The following is a 22,746-nucleotide window of genomic DNA, read 5'->3' as shown; positions in this document are numbered from 1 at the left end:
TTCCCAGCATGTGCAGTCACAATAACAAATCTTAATTTCAGGCTCAGAAGCTGATATACAGTTGAATCTGAATTTCTCAAATCCAACAGTTCAATGGTATTTAAATCTGAAGGTTTCACTTGGTTCCTTGCAGACATAAAAGATCAATTTAGAAGAATCAGATGCAGTGGCCAGTTCAGACTATGTAAATTTGTAGGAATATTTAAATTTGCTGGTTCTGAACCTTCAATGAAAATCTGCAGAAAATGGTTGCACGGGGTTGTTCATAGAAACAATATTTCTTTTGTGTCTTCCTGCATCCAGTTATATTGGAATGATGGAAGAAAGAGGAAATGGCTGGTTTAAGGGCTCATATAATTAGACATAAAACATTCTATCATCATCAGTACTCCATCCTTTAATTTAGGCAATCTCAAAAGACTTTTGGAAGTGCTCAGAAACCACTGCCCATGCCACCATGACCACAAGTGCTGTCACTTTTAGGAATTTGACGTTACAAACAGAGAAGTGGTGCCGTGAGCCCGTTCCCTGAGAGGCAGCAGCTGACTCCCTTTCCCCTCCATCACAACACCTTTGGCAGGCGCTGTGAATCCCCTCCCTTGTCTGGTGTCAGCAGGTTTGGTTATCCCTGTTCTCATTCACCTGGCCTTGCTAGGAACGCTGCCCTGGTGCAGTGCAGCTCCACAGGGCGAACTGGGGCAGCGAGGCAGCCCTGGAGAGGCCCCTCACTGAGGGAAGAGCCTCAGCCATCCTCAATGGAGCCTGAGCTCCCTGCCTGCGGCCCTTTCAGGACACGCACCATCCTCCCTCCTCTGCTCCATCCTCCCTGCTCCTGACTAATCCAGGCAGCTCAAGGCGCGGGGAATTCCTCTCAAATAAATCCATCCTCCCCCGCCCTGATCTTTTATTAAAATAAGGGCAGAATTGTTCAAATCAACCGAAGGGAAGGAATCTGAAATAGGAGGTGACCTCCTTCCAACCCGCAGTGCTGGGGGCTGAGGTGTGCCCCCCTGCTCGAGCTCCCTGGGTTATTCCCGCACCTTTGTCTCATTCCCTCCTGGAGCAAGGCCCTCCCACGGGCTCGTGTTTTCCAGGCCCATGAAGGGCTCTCTGTTCCCCGCATGAGTCAGCCCCGGGCGGGCTGGGCAGTGACATCAGCCCCTCGCGGCCCTCCTCGGGCTGCCCTCGGCTCCGCTGCCCGCGGGGTTTGTGAGGAGCACAGCCCCGGGCCTGTCGGTGGGAGCAGGCCCTGCATAAAGCCGTCTGTTGTGGGGGATGCCACCCGCGAGCCCCCGCAGGAGCAGCTGCAGAAGCCCTGTTTTTCACGCCTGCCAGCAGGCAAACCCTCTCCTAGAATCTCCGGCGCGGTGCTAAAGCCCTGCCGGCTGTCGCTACCTGTGCCAGCCACCCCGGGACACGGCACATGCTGCAAACACCTTTTTCTTTGACGGCGCTGGCACTTCATCTGAGCCAGGATAAAGAGGGCGCGGCCGGTTTTCAAGTCTGCTTTGAGACTACAATAAGAGCTCCTTATGGGTTTAAAATTACCATTCTGCAATACTGGCAAACCATTACCTCTTCCAGGAAAGCTGCTTTGTAGTACTGCAGGAAAGTTATCCCTCTGGTGTTGTAAGCTGCACCAACAGCATTGCAGTCCTGTATTCCTGACCGGAGGCTACTTCAGCAAGGGATTGAATGACTTCATGACCTTGATGGATGCACAGAGTCAGTTCAACAGCACTCAGCTGTGCAAATGAAATGCTGGCACCTCACTGATAAGAGGGGAGAGTGCCCATGCCAGGGCAGACGGGGGGGCATGTAAGGATGCAGCAGATAATGGTGGCTCGGGGTGATGGCTCCAGCTCTGAGCTTACCGTTTTGGGGAGATAGGCACCCCACCTACTTCAAGACATTCCCTTTCTCTCTGTGGCAGGGGCAGCCAGCCTGGTTTGCCAACGCTTCACTATAAACAAAATGTCTGATAGTGTTTTTCTAACCATTTTCTTCTAGTGCTGCCAGAGGTCAGAGCCATCCCAGAGCGGTTTGCTCACCAATGGACTTCAGCTACACCAGCACAGAGTCTCCATGTCTACTGGGGAGGGGTGACAGGTGAGCTCCTCCAGTCTAACATTGCTTTGAAACATCAATAAAGCAATTGTACACAGAGAGGAAAAAACCAAACTTCTCAGTTTCAGTGTAAGGAGAGTTCTGCTTTTGCTCTCAGCTCACTAGTTTGGTGCTGTTTGAGAGTTAGACTACAACTCAGACCTACAATTCTGCTTTGGATTTAGCTTTCATTTACGTCCATGAAATATCATGTATGCTTATGAAATTTCAGCACAAGAGATGGCAAACACCTAATGCCTGCTATTGCTTTCTAAGGCATTTTTCATCCATGAGATTTCTATATCCTGAACCCAAATCCTTCCCCCAGTTTGTCCTCCAACCCTGGCTACACACTCTGTAGCCAAATAACATCCCCTTTTCTTTTTCCTTCTGGAGACACAGCAGCTGTTCTGTTTTGCTGCTGAATGAATCAATGTTTTACCAGCTACGGTTTCCTGATTTGCAGATTTTGGTGGCAGCGCTGTCACAGAGTTCCCACCATCAGTCCCTGCCAGTGTCCCCCCTGCCAAATAACACTCAGGCCTTTCAGCTGGGCCAGAGCAGTTGTTCCCGGGGGCAGTGCTGATCAGGCACTGATCTAGTTGAAGCAAAAAATCAAAGCAAACCAAAACACATACAAAAAAAGAAAAAAACAAAATCCTTTCTATTTTACAGGGTTTTTTGTTCACAGTGTTAACCACCAGCAGTTCCTGATGTGGCTTGCTGCAGAGTCACATGGAGACTTGTTTAGATACAACTGGGAGGGGGCTGAGCTGGAATGAAACAGTGTGAAAAAAAGCTGAGATGGGAACATCTCAAGACAGAATTACTACTAAAGCTTCCTTGTCCTTAAACCATGGCCAAGGTTTCTTATCTTGGACCGCAATCAGGAGATCACCATAATTTTCCAGTAAACAGCCAATTCATTTCACAATTTATACATCATTGCACATCCCCCATGTAACAGAGAATCAGCTCTACAGACTCCTTTCAGGCCTTAAAAGGATTCTTAGGCTTCAGTTTTCATTTTTAAATGAATACAAGCATTCAACTGAGCTCTAAGCTATTAAAGCAAGACAATCACTGATAAACTAAATAATTTCACAATAGTTCACTTAATTGTCCAATTCACCTATGCCTTTGGACCAGTGTTTTGGGATTCCAAATTATACAAATAATAACAAAAATAACAGCAGCACATTCCATCTTACTGAACGAAACAGTGATATACCAAAACACAGCACGTGATACGTTATCACTGGCTGTGCAGGAGTGTGGGTGGGAAGCAGGAGGCTGCAAGAAGAGACAGATAAAGCAGCTCCTACACGCGACTTTTCCTTCTGTACTATTTGCCTTTTGCTGAAGAAGCGCAGCAAATACATTAACACATGCATGAAAAATGAGCTGAGGTAATTCCATCTATGAGCATGTGATCAGTCCTGCTGCCACAAATGTTTTCCCTCTAGGTCCATATCTGAATCTCACACAGACTGACTCACTCTGCGGCCGCACACGTCACTACTACCCGGCAGCGTCAGGCTGTCATTTGTTTCCTTTTGGAACGGGATGTTCTATAATAGCTCCAACTCCCACTCCATAGTTTATGAAATTGGAGTTCTTTCACATACTCCTTTGTTCCTGAGCAGCCAGGAGTTTTCAGTTCGTTTCTAAGGTGCTAAAAGAGGATCGGAGTGGCCTGAGCTCAGGGATGCCTCACTCGAAGCTCTAACAGGATGTGTCTTTTTATAGAATGAAGGTGTGATGGTTCTCAGTGCACTGTAGAGTTTGTTCTTCAGGAAGACAAAGGAAGCACAGTGCAGAACTGTTGCTTCTGGTTTCTCTCACAGCCAGGGAGACATTGTCATGGACATGCAAGCTGAAGCTCTGGATGTCCTGATGGAGCCATGGAAGCAGAACCAGCTCTGCTTCAGAGTTTCTTGCTATGACGCTCAAATATGCAACACTTGTTTTTCAGCACTGATTAGTTTGACCCTCAGCTCTACAAATCCTAATCTACATCTGTGTCTTATTCTGGAACAGGTAAGTGTTTCTGAAGTGAATCCCTGACTGACTGTGCTTCACTTCATACCACACAGTTTCAGAGCTCAGCCTATAGGACTAAACTCATATTAGTGTGAGGTTAAAACCCCCAAGCGTCAATAGCATAGACATGGAGTTGTCATCTCCAACTTGTTTGTTGTGCTGGCTTGGTGCTCCTGTCATACCAAACTACCACTTCTTCCTACCTGTCTTTCAGACCCCAAAGTCCTGGAGCTGTTGTATCTCAGCACACAATTGCAAAAGAAGGAATGTGATGTGCTTCTAGCAGTGCAGCAGAAGAGAGGAAGCTGCAGTCCCCCAAGGTTCCCTGCCCACTTAAAGACCATGTTCACATCAGGATACACCTGCTGAGTTTCCTGCTGTGAACATCTGACAGGCAGCTGATACCAAAGGACAGAACCCAGGGAGCAGAGAGCCAAAGAATGAAAGGTTGCAAAAGATGTTGGCATTTTCCTGCTTACTTTTGGGATGCTGCTATGATTCAGTGCAGGTTAAAATGGCTTTGTCCTCACACTGGGTGCACAGCAAAATGGATGCATTGCTGTGTGGAATCCAGTGTCCCCTTCTCCAAGTGCTGGCCCCCCATTTAACAGAGCTTTAACCAAATGGGGGGCTGACATTACTTCCTAAGGGTGCAGACATTCCTAACAAGGAGGTCAATGACAGCTTCAAGTGTAGCAAAAAGAGTATCCCTATGCTTCTTCAGAAAACCTGTCACTGGGAATACAATAAGAATCTTAAAGATGACTTGGAGATGATTTGTAAAAGCAAAATTTATAATCTGCAAACTGCACATAACAATTCTTTGAGACATAAAAAGTTCCTGAGGCTCCTGCTTGCATGAGGGTGCCATAAGCATCCCTGCAGATATTTATTCTGACCTCATGGACTTTTGTCCGAGGTTCATTCATTGGGTTTAAATAAATAAGCATTAACAAACCCAAGGCTCCAGATCTTCCACTGTCCTGCACTGAGCCAAGATCTTAAGCAAAGAAGCTTAAGTCACATTTATATTTCCTTTGACCTAGAGACAGAGCACAGCTCAGGATATCCCAGTTATGGAGCAAAAAGACCTCTATGGCTGTACAACCTCGCGTTCAGCTGCCTGAGAAACCTTTAGAAACTGCTGTAAAGGCAGATCACCACAGGCTGGCATTCCCTGCTCACTGCAGACACTTTCACATGCAGCACTGGCTGGGCAGAGCAGCCAGAGCCCCAGCCCTGACTTACTTGCATGACAGCCTCAGGAATCCTCCTGGTGCTGCCTCACCAGCCTTGGGTAATGCTGCACTGCAGGAATACAGTGCCCAGGCTCTCAGAGCCAGCCCTTGAGCTTGGTAGCTGCCAGGACAAAAGACAATCTCCAAATGTAAGTCAATATAATCTCACAGACATCACCTATAACTTTACCTGGGCTTACCTGGGTCGCTGTGGAGGGCAGGGCACTGTTTCCCTTGACATTCACAACGAACGCGTGCACCAGAGAATACGAGGCTCCTCGTACACAGCGTATTGTTCTGGATTTCGTATTTCTTCGGGGTTGTCTTGGCAACGAAGAGGGTTTGCCGCTAGAGGTGTGTGAAACACTGGGTAACAAAAAACATCACAACTCCCACTTGTTTCATTCCATCACCCTTTTATACCTGACTCTTTTTCAACCTGGACCGCTCTCAGTGTGGTGTGTGTCAGGAGGGGCAGCACAAATCAGCGCAGACTCCTCTGCCTCCCCCTTTCCCCCAACACAGTGATTTTGAAAACAACAAAAAATTACATTTTTTCATTGAAAAATTATGTCTATCCAGATAACCTTACATGTCTATCCAGACAACCTGTTCCCATTCTCCCTTCAACTACCTTCTTAGGGAGTAGTCCCCTGGCAGGCAATGGAGCTGACAGCTTCAGAATGGGTGAATCTATTTAAGCAAAATCAGGATGGTTTTGGTTTTTTTTTTCCATTTGTTTGCTTGTTTTAATTAATGACACTTTTAGTGATGTCAGTGAAGTCAATGGGGTGACTGTGGACTGATTTCAATATGAGCAGGTCTGCCAATTTGCCCTAAACAAAAGGAGCCTTTCCTTTTTACAGAGAAGAGATGCTGGACAGAGAATCCTACACCTTGTCTAGCAAACGAATGCAAATGCCTCACCTGCCCTTCTGACTCAGCTCCTTCCATGGACAACAGACCTTTATTTACTGTGGATGAGGTCCTGGAAGTATTCTGTTAATATTTTAGAGCATCTGTGGATGCACACAGATGCATCAACAACACCTTGCTCATTCATGTAATTTGACTTTATTTTTACTTACTGAAGGCATTAAAAAATTAACCCAAGCAGCTGTTCAGATGCTTCTATTTTTTTTATGCAGCAAAGGGAAAAAAAAGTGTGAACAGCTGTGTCAGTGGAACACATCCAGGTGGCATCCCTAAGGCAAAGTTTCTACAAAACCTATAAGATAATGTTTTTACTATCTTAGTTATTTTATTTCTTTTTTATTACGTTGCTCTTGTTGATTCTTAAAGAGGTATGAGCTACTTATTTCTTCACCCTCGTCCCTCTGTGTTTGAGCTGTGCTGTAGCTCAACACAGATGTTGCAGTGATTCAGCCATCAAAAGGGAAAATCACCCTTTCAGCAGAATCCTTCTGAATCTGTTCTGGGGTCTTAAATAGGGTGTATGTCTGGGTAAGGAGCAATTTTACATATCTGGCCTTTCTATGGGGAGAAACTCAAGATGTGGCACCAAAAATTGCCTTAGGGACACTCAAGAGCAGAGGGAATTTGTTTTCCGGGTTGTATAACTAAGTCAGCTGAGATGTAGTTTTGTTGCAGTTCCTTGACAAGATAGCTGGGTCATCCTCAAGGAGAAGCTAAGACTCACAATTACACAAGAGTCTGAAAGAGCAGCTGTTTGGGACTCCAACATGTGTAGCATTGGGGATTTGGAAATCACTGGTCAAATTCTCAGCTGGGTGATGCTGAAATCTGTATCAGGTTCACTGACAAAGACTCATGAAGAAACTCCCTTACTGAAGTTCTGAATTCCTCAGCTGGAATCCCAGAAGTCTCCCATTCTGCATAGAGTAAATTTCAGCTTTCTAAACTCTGGTGCCCTTTCCATGCATTTACTCTCATGTCTCAACCATGAGAGGCTTCCAGACACCAGCTCCAAGCTCTGCATTTCCTGGAACCACACTCCCAATGTGCCCTAGGCCATCACACCACAGTCCAAACCCTACACCCTGCCCAGTCATCCAGGGCTCATCTGTTTGGTGCCTTCCATACAAACCCTCCTAAGAATGCGATTCTGTTGCTATAAGGCAGCTTGCTGAATTATGGATGTGCTATCCATAAACTGATGGTTGGTATTTTCTGCCCTGACATCAGTCCTTGGATTATCAACTCTGCAGAACAAAGTGAAAACACTGAAATGTCTGAAAATTGCCAGCCACATCACAGGTGTTACAGGAAATTATATTCACAATAACGAATAATAATAGCAAGGACAACTGTAATGATTAAGCAATTTGTTGCTGTTACTATTCTTTCTCTTATTCCCACAATATTTGACAAATATGGGCTCTCCAGAGAGCTCTTGAGACTGAAGAAATGTTTTCAGGAGACACAGAATGCAAAGAAAAGTGTTGCTTTTCAGCTTATAGCATAATGATAGTAGATAGATAAATGCCTGAAATCTGTTTCTATACCACTAAGAGTTTTGTTTGTTTGTTTTTTAAATTAGCTTGAGAAACAAATTATGTAAAAGTATCTGTACAGTCCTGAGAAGGACTGTCTTCCAGATGAAAGCTCAGCAGAATCATCCCTGAGTCTAAAGGAAAATTTCATTCTCTAAATCATTCCCCTTTGGTACATTCTCTTCATATTTAGTAGGTGGATGCAATACCCTCTATATGTACTAAGCTTGTGTTATTACAGTTTGAGCACGATATATGTTTATTTGGAGTCTAACAAGATCATCAATCAGGAAATACCACTGCACTTCATATTATGTATTTATTTATGGTGTTAGGATGAAATTTACCTGGGTCCAGAGAACAAAATTAGGCTGTTACAGCCCTTGGTTTCATATAAGTTATTTTCCTCTCAATGCCTATGCCCTGTGGACACAAATTTATTTTTCCAATACTAGATGAAAAATCTCCCATTCTTTCATTGCCTCCAGGTAATGATGTCTATACCTTTCCTTCTGCTTCCAATTTTGTGTCCATTACTTGAATGCTTGAAAACATGAAATACAATACCATAAGTCACAGAGCAAGAAAATCTGCAGTGTTTAGGGAATATTTATCTTCCTTTTCAATACTTTTGTAATTAAAGAAATTCTAGTCAATCATTTGATATCTTCAGTGACATTACCATACTCCTGATCTTAAACTTGGGTGCTGGTTAGCCATTAGAAAGAAGGAATATTTTGCAGACAGGTTATGGGATGCAGATTTGGAAAATCTCAGTTCTTCTCCGAAGTATGTCACACACTGAGCAATGAAAGATGACTTTAAATGGAATGTGTACTAATAAATGTAAATATGAAAGTGGAAAATTACATCACAATACGAGAGCTCAATGTAGTTAATCATAACAGTAATTATCTTAAATAATACTAAAAATATCAGTGAAAAACATTGAGAGACCTTTGTTAAGTGTCCAAATGTGTTCTGATTGCTGTATTTGACAACTCTGCAAGAACTTAAGTCTCAGAGACTTGGAATCTCCATGAGATTAGATAGTATTTGCATACAAAATGCAGGAGTGAAGTTAAATGAACAAATGGCAAGTTTATCTCAAATAGAAGTGTTATAAAACCATTAAGCATGTAAAAGTTGATTCAGTTAATTGGCTAAGGCCCAGTAAAGATTTCACAACACTATCAGCAGGGTGTTGAAATACTTAAAAAAAAAAAAACCCAAAAAAAAAACCCCAACAAACCAACAACCCAGCAACTAACAGCATGATTTCAGAGAAGCACTGCCATTTAAGAAACACTCTCTTCAGTATTTATTAGAAGATAAGAAACTGTTTATCAGCATGCGCGTATGTTCTTCCTGGAATCAAGGTCCATGCAATTTATTTCACATGCAGCAATATTCTCTCAGTGCTTTGCAATTTTTCCATGCTCAAGTACCAGGAAAAGTGGAAGGAAGAGGTATATACCGTTACAAAGAAGTATATGACATTTATATTTACTTAGTGAATTGTGCTAAGATAGACATGCAATCACAGTGTAATGAGTTAACCAACAGGAGCTCCTGGCACTTCTTGTGCAGAGAGGAAAAAAAAAAATCTCATAGGAACATGGATGGTTAGGAATGTGTCAAAGCAGGGACACAAGGAAAGGTAGCTCATACAGCTACTGATACAAAAAAAAAAAATTAACATTGTGAAATAAAATAAATAAAAATGAGGTGTAACCTATGTAAAGCAAAGGAAAGATCTGCTCTGAACATCCAGTAAAACTCCAGTGTAGTTGTACTGATCCTGCAGCAACCTTTGAAACAGAACGTTTCTGAGTTTATGCTCCCTCGTGTATCTTTTCTTAGGAATAGTCTGGCCATCTAGGAAATATTTCACTCTACCTTCCAGCACACACAGAAGTTTGAAAACAATGCAAATGTAAATAGTTCCTGATGCCAAACACTCCAGTTGCCAAGAAGAACTGATGCATTTTGTACCAGGGTTATATTACGACCAAGATTAATTTTTGGATTGTCTCCGGCTATTCTTTAACAAAAACACCTCTTGATGAAACACAACTTGCAACTCACGGGTTTTGTGTATTCAGGGGAACTTTTCACAACAGCTGATTTACAGTGTTCATGCAGAACAAGCTGTACTGTGACTTGCTTTTAATCCAGCTGTCAGATATTCCAGAGGTAACATCGTGGGAGAGGGGACCAGGTTTTTGAAGATGAGCCTACTCAGTGATAAAGATCTTATGGAAAACCAGAACAAAACCAATCAATGAATATACCCTAAATTCTCTTAACAAAAGGGAAATTTCTCACCATTATGATATAAGCAACTATTATCCAGTAAGAATTGAGGCCAGGTCTCAAGTGATATTTCACAGCACGAGTTACACGATCAGGTCGCTTGGTGCAACTGCACTGATTGACTGGTCACACATGTGCTTGCAATGTCTCTAACCAGGTCTGCTCTCTTGCTTTGTAAAAGAAGTCAACCTCCATTAAAAATAAACCACTTAATATATCTACATTTGTATATGGAGATTCGTCAATGTTCAAAAACAACTACTATAAATTCAAAGATGAATTTTGGAATCAAATCAGGTATCATCAAAATACAAACCTAAGAAAAAGTAAAAGGGAATAAAAGAAAAGAAGGAAGAACTGACAAGTGGTAGAGAAACAGTGAGAAAATATTGGGAATGTGTTAGATTATTATCAGATGGATCTTTCTTTGCATCCAGTTTTAGTTACTTTTGGGAATAGCATGTGACCAAAATTTGCTTATGGCTGTCATATCAGAAGAATCATTTGAGCTTTGTAGATTCCTACCATGTCAAAATCTTTTGATTAGGAATTTCCCTGAGTAATGTGGCAGCCTCTCCTTCCAGCAGCCAAACAATATTTGTCTGAGTCGAATGCAGTTTACAAGGCTTCAGTCATTAAGCATGACTGAGCTGACCAATCACACCACATGAACACCGACTCATCACCCCTAAGTGATGTCAAAAAATAACCACATCAAGTAACCCAAAACCTCAGAATCTGGAACAGTGGGACTGAAAAACTTCGGTTTCTACATAAGAAATTTGCAAAAAGAAGAAACACTACACTTGACAAGGAAATTCTTTTACTGAAAGTTGCATGCTCAGTTACATGATTACATTGCTGGTGTCCCCCATTCTTCTTTTTCCTCCCATGTTCCTCTCAAGGAAATACTTCCAGAACTTGCTGGTTCAGTTACCTGTTTCAGAGCTGTGGAATTCAGTAGTTCCAGGAACAAAGCTGCATTATTATAAATACTTCAGCTACAACATTTCTAAGGATATTAGACTGGCTATCATAATCTCCTGCTGACTCTGTTTTTAAATTCTCTAGTGTGGCAGTAGACTCTGAGGACAAAACACTATTTTTTTTTTTTAATTTAATTAAAAGCAAAAGAAGAAATTCAGGATAAAAATTTCAAAGCCTGGAAAGGTGAGTCAGAAAACAACAAGATGAGAAAGGATGAAAACCAACACCACGCTGATGACTCTGGAAAATTCCATGTCAAAGTACATCATGGTACATCACAAAGTACACATTTTGTTTTGGTACGACAAGATGATAAACAGTACACTTGGACTTCATAGGCTTTTTTTAAAAAGTGTTTTTAACCTTTCTTACAACCTTGTACTTGAATAGCAGCCCATTCCTGAATTTACAGTCATGAATATTCTCCACACTCACACGTAAAGTTACATTGGCTTCCAGCAGATTATGTTTTGGAGTACAGACATCAGCCCTGAACATTATCTTCTGGCCTTCAAGCTTGTCACATAATGTTTAGTATTTAGATAATAGCTACTATCTAGAAATGAGCTGTCTTGACGTGACCAAGGTATTTCCCCACTGCAGAAGTTCATGCCATGAATCAGCTGCAGCATGAGAGATGCTCTGTCACTCTCTGGTACTCAGTGCTGCTTTACAGAATGACACAATATCAAAGATAATAGCCAGCCTCTGGAGCAAACAAATCACAGACTAATGAATACAGAACATTAAAGCCCAAAGTAATTTTCCCTGTCCCCCCCTAGAGAACTATAACCAACACTATAGAAAAGTCTCAATGAAATCTTGCTGAGTTCTGTGTGGAGCCCTGTTGAAAGCCAAGAGTGATGTAAGGTTTGCTTGGAGTTTGAACTGAACCCTTTGCATTGTTCTGAGAGCTTACCATTAAAAGAAGAATAAATGTTAGCAGTAAAAAGGTCAAGAAAATGAACATCTGACAGCATCTAAAGATCTGCAAGGGACCTCATAAATATATAGCAAACATCCTCCCTGATGGATTCCCCAGAAGAGAAGAATTCTACATCACCCACAAAGCACATATTTTACAATCTGTTTATTTCTGTCTGGATACAAAGGACTGAAGCAGAGTGTTTAACATATGAGTTGTAAAATTCAAAGTTTAAAGCTTAGGAAAACAACCAAGATTAGAGCTGTTCAACAAAATCATATCTCCCTTCACAAAGTGTCTTTTTATTCTTACAATTTGTCAATAAACCAACAAATGAGGCTCTCAGCTGTCAATACTGTTAGATGCCATGGATTTAGGTACACAAAAAGAAATTAAACAGCATGGGTTTAGTTATACCAACACCACAGGCAACTACTGTGGGTTTTCCCACACGATGCATTGGTGAGGGCTTAGGGTATTTGCTGTCATTTCATTCTCTGGTGCCCTAAACTTTGAAGAATCCAATAAGGTCTGGCAATTTTGGTTGGGTTGTGTCCCTTCTACATGGGCCATGTGTGACCAAGAGCAACTTCTCATGAAGAACTTAGCAGAAACTTGAACATGCCCTGCCAAAAAGCCCCTGGGAAGCAGGGTTTGTTAGCACATCCCTACCTTCAAGCAAGCAGGGAGCAGAGGTGCATCTTGGGGTTATTCAGCTCCAGGCAAAAACAAAATTACAGAGGATACAAGTGGTAGACACAAAAGGGGAAGACAGAGAAACATGTACCAAAGAACACACAGAGACAGAATGGGAACAGTGTCCTGTCAGAACAGCATTTACACACATAGGATACAGGTGTACAGGATTCTGTTTCTCCTCATGGCATTCAGCCCTGGGTGGTGAAACAGCTGATGCTCTAGGCTGTAGTGGTCCATCCTTTTTCCAGCTGGTCAGATACCAGCTGAGGGACCTCGGTAAGCACCACATAGCTCTGGCAGCAAGGACTTGCAAGTCAAGTTGATGCCTGGACAAAAATGCTTGAAGTGGCCTTTAGCTGCTGAAAATTCTACTGCCCTGTCCTCTACCCCTTGTCATCTCTTAGATCACAGTAGAAAAGGAAATGGGCAAAACACAGCTACCTGGTCATGAACTAATTCTTGAGGTCCATCATGTTGAGTTTGTGTTCTGGAGCTGAAGTGAGAATATTTGACAAAAGGAAAAAAAACCCACTTCTAAGAGAAACCACATAAAGCAGCTAGCGAAAAAGAAGTGACAACAAACAAGCTCTGCAGTCAAGAAAAGGGTAAAATTTTGCGTCTACTGAAGTCATTGGGATGTTTGCCAGAAAGCTGTAGACAGCGTGTTTTATCCAGGACTTTTAATTAGTTATTAAATTATTCAATGGCAAGTTGGCTGGTTTAAGGCACAGAAAAATAAAATAAAATTTAAAAAAAATAATATAATAACTCCAGCATGCCTCTCCCTGCCCTGTCTACCCCTTGGGAGGTTCAGATCATGCACAGCTTTTTTTTTATGGGAGACTTGACAGGTATTTCATTGAACCTTAGTTGAAATCAGTAGGTTCCCAGGCCCTGCCTCCTTCCCAAGTTTGGGGATGAAGATAGGAAACACCTGCTAATGACACCAGAGACACAGCAAACATCAAAGTCATGTGTCAGCAGAAAGGACCCTGGAAACCTGGCCCCTACAGCACTGACACAGCCTGTCTGGTGGGGGACAGTGCACATGAAGAAATAGGATGCTGTGCTCATTTAACTGACATGCATTTGAAAGGATTTGAATTATTCTTGAATGACATACCCACAAATAAATACAGCAGCTCACTGCCTTCAGACTTTAGCCACTTTGTGAAGAGCCCCACAACCTGAGCAATCTATTCCCACCGCACACTTCTGCTCTGCCTCATTTTTCTGCTTCCCTCAGTCTCCTTCTGCCTTTCCCCCCACAAAGTACACCGGTTTCTATGGGAACAAAACACATCATCGGCATGGACAGAGCTGGGTGACGTCCTCACGTGCAGACCCAAAAGAGGGCTGAAATCAGCGTTTTGCAGTTTCTGCCACGAGCTGGGGAAGGCGACGGGCGCTGGCCCCACACGTGTGCGCACACGTGCGAGAGCGCTGTCCCCTTGTCACACGAGGCACACACATGCACAGCCACCGGCTCCCCGGGACAGCAGAAGGCTCGGCAGAACTCCTTCCATCCCATTCTGCCTTAATATAGCTGAAAATTGCTTTGACAGCTGAATAGCTTCTTTGTTTATAACTTGTTCTTAGCTGACTCTGCTGCATTATGGAGCTTTGTAAAGAGATTACTTTGTCAAAAAATGAACATATATGGTCTAGGCATGAACAATTTAGTGTGATGGACTGCATTCATTTTATGTGATGTGCAATCTGCACATCTGCTGCCTGTACTGGTTATGCCTTTCTCCGTGGGTTTCATTTTCTGATCTCGAGTGTTTTATGAATTTTCTTGGGGTCTTTGGGATTATCTGTTATCCTCTTTACTCTCTCCTGGGTACATGCAGAGAATTTACATTATGTCAAATCTCAATACAATTTGTATAACACTAAATGTACAAAATCAAGATTTTGGCTGCAAAGAACAGATCATCATTGTTATCCACCTGCAAATATCTTATTCCTGCCCTGAATTGCTGGAAGTTTTTGTATTTGAATTAGGATTTCAACACAGTAGAATGTCAGCTTAGCAACTGGGCCTGCTACATGGAGCAGATACAGCTTCTTACCACATCCCTTCATCCCCAGTGCTAAAACCCAAAGCAGACAGATCTATATTCACAGACTTCAGCTGCACCTGAACCAGTCCATTGTCTTTACAGAGCATTATCTATAAAATATTAAAGCAAATGTAACCTGTACTGCACTGCAGGCACTTATCAGGGCCTTGCACAGTGCCCTGGATGAGTTTTGCAGGCTCTGAAGGCGTTGCCTTTAGCTGTGCTTGAGTTGACTGCGCTGGTCATCCCTGATCACCATTGCAGTCTATACTCCTCGCTATGGTTTGCTTAGAAATTACATTACTGCAGATTGACTTTGTGCCCTGCCTGGAGGCACAACAAAGACTCAGGGCATTTTTTTATGGTTTCTCCTGTCTTATTCCCCTCTCCCTCACTCAGTTTTTTAAACAAGCAGAATTCATTCTGATGGGTAGATGATATGATCCAATATAAAAATGACTAAGAACATTAATTGTCCTAAGAGTAAAATTCCTGTCAGCTTTGTAGTAGGCATTACATTGATCTTTCCTGGACTGGAGACTGAGCACTTGTCTTATAGACATCACTGGAGGTTTTTCTTGTGCAGACAAAGAGCTGGGCTTTGTAGCATCTTGCATTTCAAGGGGTTTTGTTCAGCCTGTGAACTGTCAAAACTCCAGTTTACACTATGCCCTGCATCTTGCACTCAGTGGTATTTTGCCACTTCTGAACACACCAACCTTCTCTATAAGCAGAGGGGAAGTTGGTCAGACAGACAAATCCCTCCTTATCTCTTACTCATAACCCTGATCCACCTCAGATGTTTTAAAGAGCTTCGCACATATTAACCTTTCAAATAAAAAAGAAAAGAAAACGGCTTCTCTGCAAACCAGTTTGAAAACAGAAACTGCAGAAAGATTCCTCACAACCTTACTTGCTCCCACTTATACTCCTAATAGGCACATATTTCACAAGAGATAGAACACTACATGCTGATTTGTTGGAAAAAAAATATATTTGAAATTCAACATCTCTGTGGAAGTTCTTGTATTAGAAACTAGTGCCTTGACTACTAATTCCTTAACTTTCACACCTATGGCAAATAATGGACTGGTGTCACTGACAAAAAAAAAAAAAACAAACAAAAAAAAACCAACAAAACCAAAACACTGACCCTGCAATACTGAGGTAAATAATGAAAGGCTGCACAGCTGGTTTAGAAAAATTATACTGGGAATTTTCAGATTTAGCAAGAAGTCATGCGGTCTTCAGAGTCAGTAAATTTCCACCGACAGTTTCTGTTCTTCACCCCCCCTTGTGGCAAACATGGCTGAGCCACCAAACATGTCTCAATCGGTCTGTAACCTGCTCCTCCTCAGGAGCACTCGGAAAATCCCAGCCCAGCAGACACCAGCTGTACTGGGGTATGGCCGGTGCCAGTAAAGGCAGCCGGGATTTGCACCCCTCACTGCTCGTGTGCATTGGTCAGAGAGGCTGAAACACATCAAAAGCTTTGTGCAAAAAGAGACCACGAGGGAGAAGAAAGGAGAGTCATGGTTTGCAAAGGAGAAGTAAATAATTTCCAAGGTCAGGGACCCAAGATACAGAGAAAAAATGAGAAGTAGAGAGGGGAAGGAAGGCATGTCATCACCTCACAGCATGATGTGTCTGGAGTAAATACAGCTTTGCATGTGCTCAGTGTGCCTTGCCCTTTCCTTCAAGAGCTCTGTATTGTTCAAATGGTGGATTTCCACATTCCTGTACCTTCTCATTTCGGTGCTGCTGGCACCTAAAAATCTGAGTTTAAATTTTCCAAAAGTAAAATCCCTGCCTCTGACTGTAGTCTTAGCTGTGCCATGCCAGTATATGAACATGACTCTCCTTCCATAAGGTCATATTTAATAACAAGCTAAATATGTCCCACCTAGAGGACCTAGAGGGTCAAGGTGTCACTCCACATCTTATAAGTAAACCTGAGCGCTTATTAAAGGCCACTTTCTCCAAAAAGGACCTTAAATTTTGGGCTGTGACAATGATTCAGTGCATAACTCCTTTGACTAAATACACATAACCAATTTTCTGTTCAGAGCTGTGCCAGGGAATACACATCAGACAGTGGACTCCAGGCTCCTGCCACTGTGGCTCCCCACTGGCTCACAATGCCTCAGATGGTTGACTTGCATCAAGCTCCTCATGGACATGAGAATACATTTACCCAGAAATGAGATCTTGTATGCTCTGGTTTCTGGAAATGTAACTGAAAACACAAGGGTTGATGCTATTAGCAGATGGAGACTTTTCCTGTTCAGAGGGCTTTCATCCTGTTGTACTGATTGGAAAAATGGGCATGGTGGGAGCAGTACAACAGGCCCACTCTCAGTGCCCATTAGAGGTAAAGATGCTGGGCATGAGCACATAATTAGGATTAGCAGGTTGGACCTCAATAGATCAAAGCATTTAAGACTGTATCTGCAGAGTTGAATAACTGAAGGAAGTCTAAGGCTATTGCAAATGTATTTTTACTGTCAATGACAAATTTCCCACAAGTACTGGCAACCTTTCTCTGGATCTCATCAAAATAATTCCTAAAAGAAATTTTGAAAATCCAAACCCAGAAAGAATCACCCTGAAGAAGCTCTGAAGTGATTTCCTTTCAAGAGAAGGGATAGGTACAGGAATTTCCTCATTCTCTTGTCTCAGAGACAGACAGTGGGATTTTGCACAACCACAACAGCCTGGCTCAGCCATCCACAGGATGTTTCAAGTTCTCCCTCAACAGGGCATAAGTACACCTGAAAGAGTAGTGATAGGGAAGGAATTGCACAGCCACTGCCCCAGCCTGAATATTATGAGGCTCTTCCAGACCAGCTCTGTAAACAGGAATTGCCTTTGGACCCTTAAAAACCACGCACCATATCATTCAGGAATGGCGTTAATCTCCTGGTCGTGGAGGTCAAAGCAAGAGTTCTATTATAAGCTCTGTGAAACACATCTCCTTCCCAGCCACTCACTTGCAGGGAACAAAATCCAGCCAGCCAAAATGATCCATGTGTAACAGGACACCAGAGCAGGCATTTGAGGCAACGTGGGCGAGGCATTTTGGAGCTGTGAGACCTCCGAGCTGGTGCAGAGCCCTTGGTGAGGCAATACTGGCTCAGAGCCACAGTCAAGGAAGCAGAAGAGACAGTTTTCTCTTTGCTTCCTTGCAGAGAACAATGGTCTGCTCACAGACAATACCAGCTGGAGAGGCCACGGCCGCACCTCTCACCCAAGGTCCAGCAGGGCCTTCCATGGTGTTTCTCAGCATCAGCTGTGTTTCCTGCCTGCCCCTGCTGTGCTTCCATCTTGCCCAGACAAAGGGATACAGCATATACCCCTTCCTCTGCATAGTCCTGGTTCATTTGTCTCAATAGCACTTAAAACAGCTCAAGCCCAGGAAAGACTGGCCCTTTTGGTTACAAATGACAAAGCCCCAGCCTCAGAGTCACCTTGGCTGAGCAATGATTGACATGTGCCAGAGCATGGACCAGAGCACCCTGATCCCCAGGGTGTGGTAAGCTGGAGGTAAGCTGGGGACCCTCCACATCTCTTTCTTTAACATAATTTCTTTGTATTTTCCTCAGGGCCCAAAATGCACATTGGATTTTCTGATAAACTTATCAGTAGCAGAGTGAAACATCCGTTTCATTTGTGCTGTTTACACAGAGGCTTTTTCTCCAGTTGGTAAGTTGGGATTCAGTGAACAGGGTGACCCTGTGTTTTCTTCCATTCCTCACAGACACTGTTCCCAGCAGTGTGTGCCACATGTCAGAAGACGGGAAGAGACTGCATCAGGGACCAGCCCTCCCCCACCCGGATGCTGGAATCTTCACTTCTACACTGGAGGTGGTCTATCCCCACACATCATTCCCAGCCCCAACCCAACCCCTAGAGATGAGGAAAGGCTGTGGCACAGTATGTGGACGCCGATTACATCTCCAAACAGGAGGAGCACACAATCGGTGGGATCCGCCTGCTTTCCAACCCCTTTGTGCTCAGGGGCAGAAATACAAATAAGCCTCAATGTCTTTTTCCTGCTTATATGAACCAAGATCCGTTTTTCAATAGCAGGCCCTGTCAGATAAGTATTCCCTATTCTCAGTAGTTATTTTTGGGAGAGAAAGCCTTTTGCTGGCTCCCATGACACTCCCCTTCAGCACTTGGGAGGTGCAAGGGGATGGCAGGTAGAGCTGTGATTCAGGGATGCTCCTACACCCACTGGAAGCTGGTGTTGCCATGCCAACCCTGTAGCCTGTGCACAGCCAGCCCAGGGCACTGCAGGCTGCTCAGTGTCTGTGCTTTTGCACTTAGAACAGACTCGGGACCTTCCAGTGGAAGATCTGTTTGAACCTTTGATTGCAGGATAGATTACAGTGTCCCACTGAATTTTCAGCTCACCAGCCCATCTCCCCACTTAGTCTTGTCTCAAAGAGAATAGCATCACAAACTTTATGAGGGAGTTTTCCCCCCTGAATGAATTACATCACACAACCATTGCTAATATCCCTTGTTGTTTCAGAAAGACCACAGAGAGAGAAGTGGGCAGGAACGGCAACAATCCTCCCAACAAGCCCAGGCACCCCTGGCAGAGCCGCACCCATCCTTCACCCACTCAGCATGTCAGGTCATGTGCTGCCTGAGACAGCATCCAGAGCCCATCTGAAGCACTTACAGCACGTGATCAATTACCTTCCCTCTGCTTAGACTCCCCGAAAGGGACATTTTAAAAACTGTTCAATCCAAAAAGCACTAAGTGACAAAATCAGCTCTGTGCAAAGCCAGCGGAGGTAGAGGGCACTGCAGACAGTTCATAGCAAAAAGACTCATTTGTACTTTATTGCCTTGTTGGAGAATTCCCTGGGTAATTTCCTTGGTATTTTCTAGCTTACTTCCTTATTGCTCTCTGGGTAAACTAGGTCAAAACACTTGCCTTGTCTAAGCCTTGGTTTGTCAACATATTAAACGAAGGCGATGGAACAAGTTGTTCCCTGCATTTTCTGCATGGAGTTCAACTTTACAGAAAGTCCATACAATGCCTTTCTTCTCCTTCATTAGAGCCAGGAAGGCCTTTGAAATCCCCAAACTCAGAGAAGGTGAGGAGTGTTGCATATTGCTATAGGCAGTTCAAGAGGGGCATATGTGAAATGTGAACAACTAGACTATTAAGAAAGATGTGCCCAGAGTTGCATAGCATTTTGTCCCTAAAAGAAAAAGTGCATTACCTATAATTGTTTTGTGGTTGTTTTGCCTTTTTTTTTTTTTTTTTGATCAGCCTGCTGGTAAAGTAGGAATACCCTTACAAATCACAATATCTGAAGTCTCAAGAAGTATTATAGGAACAATGAGATTCTACCACCCACTGTGCTGCATCCCAGATCTCGCTGTTCCTTCCTGAGATACTGCAGTACATCCCAGCCATGTTGGCTTCCACTCCACTCTGCTCACACTGATCATTCTCCTGCACTGATTTTCTCAATAAAAAGCTGAGCATTTAAAACCACAGTACATTTGAGGGGCCTGCAGCACGTGCAGTGAGATCTGATAAAAGGAAAACTACCGTGAGCAGAGAGCACAGACAGAAAGGTGGTCAAGGGTCCTTGAATCTGAATTAATATACATGCCTATCAAGCTTACCTTTACAGAAAGGGTTAGGCTACAGCATCCCAGATGGGGAATGAAAAGGTTTTTTTTGAAGAAGGTAGAGTTTTTTTTTAATAAGATGTCAGCCAGCAATAATGTTTTGCTGCGCTGTTAACATGCAAGGTGAAGTATACCAACAGACACCAGACACCACATTAGACATAAGACTGGTCTTCAGAAAGCTTCTGTATTTCAGTGTCTGCATGAAATATGGCAATAAACCAAGACCAATTTTATTGTATGTTACATGGTATCAGCACTCTAATACTTCCTAATACAATAAGATCCAGAAATCTGGATAGATTTTTTACTTAAATTATTCCTTACTCCTTTTGCATTTCAGAATTTGGGAGCAATTTTGGCATTATGTCTTTAAAAATGTAACCACACTAATTTCAAGGGCAGAGATAACAAAAATGAGAATTTTAACTTAGCAAGTCCTCCATGGGGAAGTGAAGGAAGAAACTGTTTTCAGAACAGTATTGCCATGACTGTTGTTTCCTGTAGCATCTTTTAGCTGCCTTCCACTCCCTAAGTGGCCCTTGCCTGGCTCCTCCTCCTCCCTGTCCCACCTGTGGGCTATATCTTCTGTTTCATGCCCTGCATGGGCTGTCTCCAGTTTATGATATTGCCACAAGTCATTACTTCAATCCACACAGCCAGGCTTGGTACACAGGTTCAAGAGTGCAAGTCCTTTGAACTGCATTCCTCAAGTCCACTTTTCATCCCACTATCAGATTGGTACTGAACAGAGGCCAAGTGGAAAATCCCAGTATGACATGCAAACGCTGTCATTCACGTAATAGCTGTGATCAGAAAAGGGCTGGTAAGAGACCTCACCATATACTGAACTATGTGAATTATATGTGTTTAGTCTAATTGGAATGATTTCTGATATCTCAGGGTCAAAGTCTCACAATTCATAGGCAAACATTTTAGAGGACTTGTATATTAATGACATATCGTTAGACAGAATCAGAACTAGTTCTGCTTAGTCAGTTACCTTGGGTGAAAAATATTCAGCCAGAGACTCTGAGACATGATCTGGCTCCAGGAGTTAAAATGAGGACTGTTTCACTCACTGCCCAGTGGAAATTACACAGCCAAGGCTGGGGCTTCCAGACAACAGAGCTACTTGAAGATATTGGGAAGGTCCCTCACTACCTTTTAAGAAAAAAAACCCAATTACATACCAACAAAACAAACATCTAATTTTGGACAGTTTTAAAGCTTGTTTGCTTGATTTCTTGCTACAGCAGAATAAAAGAAAGTGCCATAGTGATGACTTTGGGCTAGTAAAGGATCAGGTGCTTTGATGCACCCACGTCTCGTGCTGCACTGCACAGAGTCTGCAGGGATGTACATCCTGGAGCATCCCAGCACATCCAGTCCCCAAAGGGGCTTTGCAAACTGCTTAATAACTGTTGCATTAAATTACATTTAGCTTGAGCGATCAGTAGCTCATCAGTTGACTTCTGGCTCTGATTTCTAATAACTGGAAGCATCTGACATAATGAAAGCCCTTAGAGAAGGCAGAGGGAAAGAAATAAATGTGCTAATTAAGCTATGCAGAGTGCCTTGGAGAAGAGTGCTCCACTTCAAGGATGCCCTGACATTTCTGACCCATTACAAGTAGCAGCATAGACATTTCAGGAATTTAATGTAGAGTGTTTAATTGAGACACAGATGAAAAGAAATCAGTAGAATTTAAAACTGATTCCTTCCCTATAGCTTAGTAAATATTCTTAGCCACTAATGTGGCTGACTTTGATTACAGGAGGTAAATCATCCTCATAAATGTGATAGAAAACCATGTAAGCCTAACATATTTGTGATGAATTCTTTCCTTACAGTGCAAACAGAAATGCAATAGTCCTACTACTGTATCCTGCTTAGCACTTAAATACAATTTTTCTCATTTATGTCCATAATTTCAACCTAAGGATATGGAGGAATGTTTTGAATTTTACATATGCTACATATTTTCTTCTGAGAGTGAACCTGTAAAACTACAGCTCAAATAATACTACACTCAGCATCTCTCCCCTCCATACCCTCTAACTTTTACAGTGTCCTCACACGATACATTTTGGTTTACCTGTTTAAATACATGGTTAAACTGAGGCTTGAAAATCAAAAAGTTACCAGGGTCAAAATGCATGTTAGGTACAGAGTTGGGGACAGAAATCCTGACCCAGACTCCTAGCTGTCAGCTCTACCAGTTTGCTGGTATT

The 22,746-nt window shown here is 42.9% G+C and overlaps 1 protein-coding gene and 1 long non-coding RNA gene across 6 annotated transcripts in view; one reads left to right on the top strand and one right to left on the bottom strand.

The window, feature by feature from the left end:
• Positions 1 to 5,709, bottom strand: part of SLC6A6 (solute carrier family 6 member 6) — a 92,863-nt gene extending 87,154 nt beyond the window's left edge. For 2 of the 4 annotated variants that reach the window (XM_064432748.1, XM_064432750.1), the window contains exon 1: positions 5,588 to 5,706. The gene's annotated coding sequence lies outside the window, so the exon portion shown is untranslated. Of the gene's footprint in view, positions 1 to 5,587 lie in introns of all 4 variants that reach the window. The other 2 variants (XM_064432752.1, XM_064432755.1) reach the window with 2 other exon arrangements.
• On the top strand, positions 1,208 to 10,943 carry LOC135308051 (uncharacterized). Of its 2 annotated transcripts, XR_010368603.1 has the most exons (4): positions 1,208 to 1,725; positions 2,011 to 2,109; positions 4,364 to 4,596; positions 6,254 to 10,943. It is a non-coding gene; the product is annotated as an uncharacterized LOC135308051 (long non-coding RNA). The 2 variants fall into 2 exon arrangements; XR_010368602.1 differs by lacking the exon at positions 6,254 to 10,943 and having other exon boundaries at positions 1,219 to 1,725; positions 4,364 to 4,627.
• The last annotated feature ends 11,803 nt before the right edge of the window (positions 10,944 to 22,746 follow it).

This window comes from Passer domesticus, chromosome 9 (assembly GCF_036417665.1).
Source record: "Passer domesticus isolate bPasDom1 chromosome 9, bPasDom1.hap1, whole genome shotgun sequence".
Lineage (NCBI taxonomy): Eukaryota > Metazoa > Chordata > Aves > Passeriformes > Passeridae > Passer > Passer domesticus.
This window is presented reverse-complemented; position numbering and strand designations above follow the sequence as displayed.